We start from the raw sequence: 8957 nt of genomic DNA on the forward strand, positions 1-8957 counted from the left end.
ACATGGTTATGCATATGTGCTATGTTTACTTTCTAAATGCCAATTGAATGAGATGTTTATATGTTGAATGTGGACATCATGGTGCATGATGCATTGATAGACTAGATGCCGTAGTCGGCTTGGAAACGAGTGCATTGGTGGCCCGCGGAATGGGACACGGAGGCACTATGCAATCGTTCTATTGTCATATAGGAGCATACGGTATTAGGATTTTCACCATCCCGTGCTACGACCCTTCCCAACAGGGGTTAAGGTGTTGGGTTACCATTTGGGGGGAAGCAGTGGTCGCGGGTGTTGGGTCACTGTGGCGGTTAGACATAACGCCCGACGGGTCATGTAGGACAGTCGGCAACCCCGGTGGTACATTCAAGAGGGCCAATCGTACTGCTTTTAAATTGCTGGAGTCAGCACCTTTATTTTCAGTCATTTACATTTTTGTTGAGAGCCAGTGGATGGCATTGTCTTTACTTTTTCCTAGTACTCACGGTGGGCCTTCTCCGACAGCCCTATGGGCGTATCGCGGGAGGCAGTTCGTGGCTCGTACCCGGAGTATACGTGCACTGTGGTTGTAGTAGCACTAAAACCAAGGACTTAGTAATGTTGCTTAGGTGGATGTGATTTAAAATGTATAGCATGGCATGTAGTGCAAATGATGTGTTTTGATGTGTGGACTGATGTGTGGTCCATCCCACGTGTACACCCCTTTTTAGATGATTTTGTAGGTCATACCTTTGAGGAGCATGGGGTGGGTCCCACAGTCGAGTTTCCTGAAGAGGACTGGTGGACCCTTGAGGAGTTAGAGCACGGCATTGACTGCTCGTGCGAGAGTTGTGCTACAGGACAGTAGTTCTGAGGCCGAGCTGAACTCCACCTTTGAGGCCGTGCTGAGCTCCACTTCTGAGGCCGAGCTGAGCTCTTCTATGTGATGCCGAGCTGGGCCCAACCCTTGATGCCGAGCTGAGCTCTAGCCTTGATACCGAGCCGAGCTGTGTACTCTGATTGTTTTGGTGGAGTCCCTTATGTACTTGATATTTGAATTTTATTTTTATTGTGTAAATATCATGCCTTCGGGCCCAAATGTATATAATTATTGCATCACAATCCGAGTATCAAGTATTATGGGATTATTCACAGGTAAAACTTAGTCTTCCGCTGATCTGATGAGTTTATATTAGTTGTGTGTATGCTGTGGTGGAATACAGTATCTGATGATCCTGGCAGGTTTGGGTTAACCGGTGTTAACCCGGTCACTGGCTTGGTTCTGTGAGAACGGCGTGTGACAATACATCCTTCCTTGCGGTTGAATCCCTTGAAACAAAGCAGGTCTGTACCCAGAAGGCTGGTTGGGCTCGATAATCTTTAGCAAAATGCCATATGAATGGCAATTAAAACAATGGTTCTACAAAGCTTGAACTGGAGCAGAAGCTCTCTGAGCCTGACCTATAGTAAGTGGAGGGTGAGGTGGCCTAATAGCTGGGGGCATCGTACTGGTATTCGGGTGAAAAAATATAGTACTTGGCCCACTAGTGGGTCGAGGAGGATAACCTGATGGCTTATAGGGCTGCCTGTATGAAGGACCAAATCCATATGATCCATGAAAATTCTTACTCAGACTGCACGAATTAGTATACGGATTCTCTCTCTTCCACACTGCAGGTGTAAGGAATGATTCACTTTTCAACTTGTCTTCAATGGTTTTGGCCTTCTGTACAATCAAGGCATAGTCGGTGATATCTAATGCCTCAAATATCATGCTAATGGATACCTCCAATCCTTTCAGAAACTTCTAGCCCTTTTCTTTAGTCGATTTCATGTGACGGGTGCAAAGTAGAATAGGGCCTCAAACTGTAACAGATAATCAAGGACAGACTTGCTTCCTTGAGTCAAGGCCGAGAACTCCACTTCCTTGCGGTCTCTAAAACTCCGAGGGTAGTAATTTACTAAGAACAACTCCTTGAATTACTCTCATGTGGGTTCTGGGTGTGTAGCAAATAATATAGCTTTTGAGGCTTGCCACCAGGAGTTGGCCTCATTCTTAAGCTATAACCTCGCACAGATAATCTTTTGAGCATCAGTGCACTCAATCACTTCAAATATCTTCTCAATCTCTTGAATCCATCGGTCCGATTCCAAAGGGTCACTTCCCACCTTAGTGAATGTAGGTGGTAGGTTCCTTTTGAATGACTCCACTACTCTTGTGGTATGGCCCACCAGCTAAAAATATGGTGTATATGCCGGATGGTACGGGTAAGGTGGTGGGATCATATATAAAGGTGTACCCTGAGGTAGTATGGGTGGTGTACCTCTAACTTGGTTCTGAGGGTTGATGCCAGGTGGTGTACCTCCAACCTATGCCCCAACACCAGACCCTCCAGTTGGACCTTGTGGAATATCTACCTGGGGAGGCTAACCTGGCAGTGCAGTATACCATTGTTGTTGCATAGCAGTCATAAATACCTATTGTTACTGGAGAATCTGTTGATGGAGAGTCTAATTTGATTGTTGAATCAAGCACTCAACATCACTTGGGGTAAGTACTGGTGGAGGATTAGGAAGTGTAGCCATGGGCGGATTCTCATGAGCCACATTTTGATCAATTGTATCTTGAGGTTGTGGGTTAGATGCTTGCCCCATAGGTTGAGGCCTCCTATTTATTGGTGGCCTACCAACAGGACGAGGACCTCGAGGTGCACCACGAGCGACACCCATGGATCTAATGCATACCATCGTTAAGTGTATCTAATTTGTATGAAAATTTCATATAGGTTAGTATTGCAATTCATTAAACCATTGCTTGAATTCTTACACGTAACCCTGTGCACTAACACCTTAAAAACAATTGAGGAAAAGTGCACATAATAATTCAAACTCCAAATTTGTATCCCATTATATGTGTCAGTAAAACCTCCCCTATAAACTCATAATTCTTCAAAACTGACCTTCAAACCCATCAATGCAGGCTATGTAGGACCCACAGGTGCATTGGGCACTCACTGCCAAAACCGACGGGCTAAAGACTGGTGGGCATGGCTGGCTGAACCCCACCGGTTTCATGCCTGTCGGAGTTACCTGAGAGCTGCGATTAAAAGGGTTTAAACCCCTGTTTTTCATCCCATTCTCTCTCCTTTCTCCTTCACTCCAACTCCAATAGTTCTTGGGTTATTTTTGCACGATCCCCTAGGACTCAACACGCCGAATCGACACAATGATCCATTTAAGTTATGTTCTCTCTCATTCAATCATCAAGGTATGTTCACAAACCCTCTTTTTTTCTCTCTAAAAATCTAGGTTTCTCTCTTTGTGAATGGTAAATCATTACTGTGGTTCGAACTTTGGTTTTTTCTTCGATTCTCTCCATGGAAAACAATTTACATGCTAATATAGAGTTTAGATTATGGTTTCCAAGTACTTTGATCCATAGAATGGAAATATTGGAGCAATTTTCCCCTTCTTATGCCCTAATCATTGATTTTGGGGTTTTTACTATTTATTTCTCTCCTCTGTCAATCTAGCATTCCATTTGTGATTTTGGGGCATCCATAGTGTTTACTAATCATTCTATTGCATAGTTTGCCCAAATTTGGACGACATGGTTATTCTCAACCCTTATATGGATTTTCCCAAAAGGAGAGGGCAAGACCACTAGGAAATTTTATACCTAGCCATTCTTGAATTCATTGTTTTCATTTGAATCATAATTCCTCAAGCATATTAGAATCATCAATAATTGTTTCCATTGAAATGTAAACCTTTCATTTGGCTAGGTTCCCAAATTTGAAATTTCCTACTTGCTTGGTATACTCGTTTGAAATCCTTCCATTTCTTATTCCGAACCCAATAGTGATATGATATCTCTTGTTTAATCTAGTACTGTATCTCGTGTTCTCTTGAAAGGATCTACTCCTATTTTATATTCTTGGACTTGTTCATGCTAATCTACATCTCATTAGGATCACTGTATACCTCAATCACCACATGCATCAAGTCATTAACCACTTTGCATCACTTGTGTTTACTTAGTGATTTTCATCACCTTTATTCTTCTTATCTATTTATTGAATCACTTGGCCGATTTAGGTATCCGGGTTTGATAACTTGTAATATGCTATCTTAGATCACATTTCCTAAAACTTTATGCTATATGTTATCATAGCTTATTATATTCATTTCTTTGATTCCACTTCTACTATCTGTCTCAACTTGGTACTCCTTATACTTTGACTTCTCATTTCACATCATGTGCTTGTCTCTTTTCTTTACATTTTCAGGATGCCACCATGAAAAGGCAAGGAACCTGTCGACCCATCAAGGAAGAGAAAAGCTTCCAAAGCCATGAAGAAAGAGGTGGGGTCTAGTTCTTCAGCCCCATCTCCATCTAGAGAATGGGAGGATCCTGAAGACCCATCCGACTATGATAAGATGGTCTTCAATAGTTTGAGAGCTGCATCCTTGTGGGGTAATTTTCTCTCACTACATGTGATGTTGGAGAAGCAAGTGATTGTGGAGCATTTCTCCTGTATTCACCTCTTAGTGAGGTTTTTCACTCTTAGTTGGGAGTCTATCCTCAACATTGACCGACCATGCTATAAGGGCTTAGTTAGGAAGTTCTATTGCAACCTTGAGGCTACAGAGGAGGAGGGGGAGTTTACCACAATCAATATGGTGAAGGGTGTGGAGATCATCCTAACTGTAGATCGATTGGCACAGATTATGGGTATCTCCTAAGATGGCATCCACTACTATAGTCCTCCTAGGACCAGAGGCATAGGCCCACTGATGAGCTAAGACATACAGAAGCACATCTATGAGGTGATCAGTAGCTCACGTGCGAGACCTGCATCCGAGTTAGCCTTTTCCCTTATGGGTAGGGTATTTTCCAGATTGGTGCAGTTCAACCTAGCTCCTAGGAGTGGTCACAGGAATTAGGTGGGTTTCATGCTAACCTACCTGGTTGCCTGCCTATTGTCTACCCTAGGGGCCAATGTACCTAGACTGTGCCTTCCCTACTTCATGCTGAGGTCTATGCACCACCACGCCATGCATCCAGAGGACGCAAACCTACCTTATGGCAAAGCTCTCACTCGAGTCTTCGAGTATTTTGTAGTTGACATTTTCTGGGGAGGTGGGAATGGTCCCAAGGGACAAGTTCACTGAAAGGAACTTGGGGCAGATGAACTTCCACACCTTGATGGTAGAGCCCCAGGTAATCGAGGAGCAGGGGGAGGATGTGCCCATGGATAAGGATGAGCATGATAGAGATGACAGGGATTATATCCCGTATTGGGAGGAGGGATTCTAGGGGGTACCTGATCATGAGGATATCAGAGAGGAGGTTTTTGAGGGGGTTCCATTGAATACTAGGGCAGCAAATCCAGCTTTCCCTAGAGCTGGGGGTTCCAGATCATCTAGAGCTAGTGGCCCAGATATCCCTAGTGCTTCTGGCACACAGGCCCCAGCTCCCCCACCTACCAGAGAGGCATCTGTCCTACAGGATAGACTATTAGAGTTGAGGACCTTGAGGGAAGGTCAGGCTGAGCTTAGAGGTTAGCTTAGAGAGAGTGTGGCCCAGGAGCAGGAACTTCTTAGAAGAGAGGATGAGAGCACCAGTAGAGAGCTCCAGATGTGGTGATAGTTTGGAGAGATGGAGTCTAGGTTTCAGTGACTGACCTAAGATATGTACCACTCTTCTAAGGTGATCTCTGTAGATATTTGACACATACAGAGGAGAGTGGTGTGCCTCCATGATCGATTCATTCATTGGGACACGCGTCTCAACATCGACTCTAGGGTTCACTTATGAGAGCCTTTTGATGTCTCTAGCGACGACTCTGACTAGTTATTTAGGTTGATGGCCTATTATCCTCTTCTGACCTTTTACTTGTCATTTCTACTTGTGTACTTAGAATTTGAATTATGATTTTGATAGAAATTATAAATTTTTAAATGGTTTGCTTATATTAAACTGCGTGGTTTGATAGTGGCCATGTCAGTCACCATATGTTATTATCATATTCTTTTTGTTGTCTGTCAGGTTCCATGTTGAAAAATTTTTCTTGGTTTTCTCATTTAACGTCGTTATGCTATTGAAATTTTGTTAAAATTTTCACGGACAAGTAAATTCAATTATGAAAAATTAAAAAACTAGTTAACCAGAATTCATACTATCAATACATGCATGCCATGAAATACAAAGGTTTTAAATTTTACATTTAAATAAACTTTTTATTCATTTATTTATTATTATTTTTTTTACTTTCATAAGGCTTTTATCTTCATCCACCCCAGACCTATTATAGTTTCTATGGGGTCTAAGCGGTATGCTATAGGCAGGTAGAGTATCGTGCTCTGATTCTATCGTTGTCACACCTTACTCGCACAAAACCGAGCTGATGATCGAGTTAACTTTGGTTAACTCACAAACCTACTAGGATCAACAATGTAGTAACTGCAATGTAGCATACATCTACTAAACTAAGATAAGACTTATATTTTCAGTGGAAGACTGGTTCATAATAATATCTGTAATTGTTTCCTAATACTTGATACCTAAATTGAGTTATAAAAGTTATATACATTTGGGCCCGAAGGCGTGATATATATACAAAAATATAACAATTTAAGAATCAAGTCATCAAAAGGGATTACATCAAAATAATAAAAAATAATCACTCAGGAGTCACTACTGCCATGCAACACAATCCTTGCACGTGCAATCGACACCGTGCTCGAACTCATCAGGGACCCACCAGTCCTCAGAGGGAAACTCCATAGTGGGGCCCGGCTCCTGATCTCTACTTGGGTAACCTGTAAAATCACCTAAAAAGAGTTATGCACGTGGGATGAACTCACTAGCCCAGTAAATGGAAAGGAAGACCACACAAGGAAAACCACACAAACAATCACAACACAAATGTGCCTATATGTATGCAATTCATTTTAATCCTATTATCCTAACAACATTACTAGGTTATAAGCTATGTGCTACTCACAACCACAGTGTGCGTATGCCCCAGGTACGAGCCATGAACCCCATTCAGTGATACACCTATAGTGTTGTCGGAGAAGGCCTACCATTGGTACCGAAATTTAAAATACAAGGTGACTCCCAGCAAATTTAAATGATAAAAAGTAAATGGGTGACTCCACTCGAAATAAAAGTAGTATGATCGGCCCTCTGAATATACCACCGGGGTTACCCACTGTCCTAGCGATCGATCGTGCGTACTTCTAATCGCTGCAGGAGGTCGACAACCGTAACCCGATGCTTTCCCCCAATAGTAACCCAACGCGTAAATCCTTGTTGGGAAGGGTCGTAGCACAAGGGGTATATAAATCCTAGCTGCATGCTTCTATATGAGCATAGTACGATTACATGATGGCATCGCGTCCCATTCCACGAGCCACCATGCACTTATTTTCAAGCCATCTACGACATCTAATCTAGCATGCATATCATGTCTATATGAAATTCTTCCGTCACTTACATCAAGACATAAAGAATATTCATCATAAAGTAAAGCATAACATGTTATATAAATGCACATACAATACATGATATGGCATACGTGATGTCTAGTCTATACACAAGTGATATAATGACATGGCTAGACTAACACATGTTAAGTGATACATAACATTCTGAAATTAAATTAGAGTCCACTCCCCACTTACTTGTATATGTACACGGTGCTTGTACCTAACACACAAGAGATCCGATGTGTGGGTATGCGTATAATGAGTGTAACCTATCATAAACATAATGGTTTATTATTTCACTATTTTGGGGTCAAAATCATCATGTTTCAACACTAAAATCAGGTTTAGAATCATAAACGGGGGGTTACCCATCAAATTTGGACCCATTATTGGTATTCTGGAAAGACAGGGGCATGAGTCAAAGGCAGGTAGGCCTTGAAGACCATCGGTTTCATGCTCGCCGGTTACACTAGAGGCTCAGAAATTGAGTTCTGAGAACTCAAGTGGGCCGGAGAACCAAAGGCAGATGGGTCTGGAACACCCCCAAGTCTTGAAACGAAATTCTTCCATCATCTTCCCCATCTTCTTTTTAGCTTGGGGAACTTGTTTGGGGTCGATCCGATGACTCAAATCACTCATCTAAGGTCCAATCATGTATCCTCAACTTAGATCTAAGATCAAATCAAAAGAAAAAAATAGATTCTTACCTCTTTGTCAAGAACACCAATGAATCCTCAAATTTCCCTTCTTTAGTTCAAGAACTTCAAATACTCTAGATCTTCACCAACACTCCTTCCAAATCCTTTAAAATCATTGTACATACCTTCCATTAGACCTTAGATTTGATTATCCAAGTTGGATTATCAAGATCCAAGTGGGTTCTTTCCTAAAAATAAAAAAGAAGGTTTAAGAAAGGATTTTCCTAAGAATCATTAGAATATGTACAATACCTACCTCAAATCGAAGATCCCGACGAGCTGATCATTAATCCGAGCTTAAAATATCAAGACCCAACTCCGATGAAGCTCTACGATCGATTTTCTTTTTTCTTTCTTCTTCTTCCTCCTTTTCCTTTCTTCTTTCTTTCTCTCTCTTCTTTACTCTCCCACCGACAAACTATCATTAATGAGGGAAAAGACAATAAATGTCTCTTATTTTATGCCTGGGCCCCCAAAAATATCTTCTAGTCATAGGTAGGTATATCTCAGGTGAATATATCTCAGGTGGATATTCTCAGGTGAATATATCTCAGGTGGGTATACCATTCTAGGAAGCCCATTGCTGGTGTTCCACTTGGACTTCAATGGGAACAAACTCATAATTAAATTACATAGGTACCCAAAATTACCAGCACGTACCTTTACTTCTTGTACACGGCCTCATGGTGTGTGCAAGTGCAAGGCTTGGTTGCACATATTACACTTGGTACCCGTTTAGTCTTGTCTGGCCAACCCGAGTTCAAGGTCACTATTGCTACCATG

General features: G+C 41.9%; 1 long non-coding RNA gene across 1 annotated transcript; it reads right to left on the bottom strand.

Moving 5' to 3' along the window:
• Positions 1 to 6643: 6643 nt before the first annotated feature.
• LOC122062897 lies at positions 6644 to 8569 on the bottom strand. Its single transcript, XR_006135131.1, has 3 exons — positions 8431 to 8569; positions 8184 to 8278; positions 6644 to 6804 (listed from the first exon to the last, which is right to left on the bottom strand). It is a non-coding gene; the product is annotated as an uncharacterized LOC122062897 (long non-coding RNA).
• Between the last annotated feature and the right edge of the window lie 388 nt (positions 8570 to 8957).

The sequence above is a fragment of the Macadamia integrifolia genome, unplaced genomic scaffold (genome assembly GCF_013358625.1).
Source record: "Macadamia integrifolia cultivar HAES 741 unplaced genomic scaffold, SCU_Mint_v3 scaffold1135, whole genome shotgun sequence".
NCBI classification, from domain to species: domain Eukaryota; kingdom Viridiplantae; phylum Streptophyta; class Magnoliopsida; order Proteales; family Proteaceae; genus Macadamia; species Macadamia integrifolia.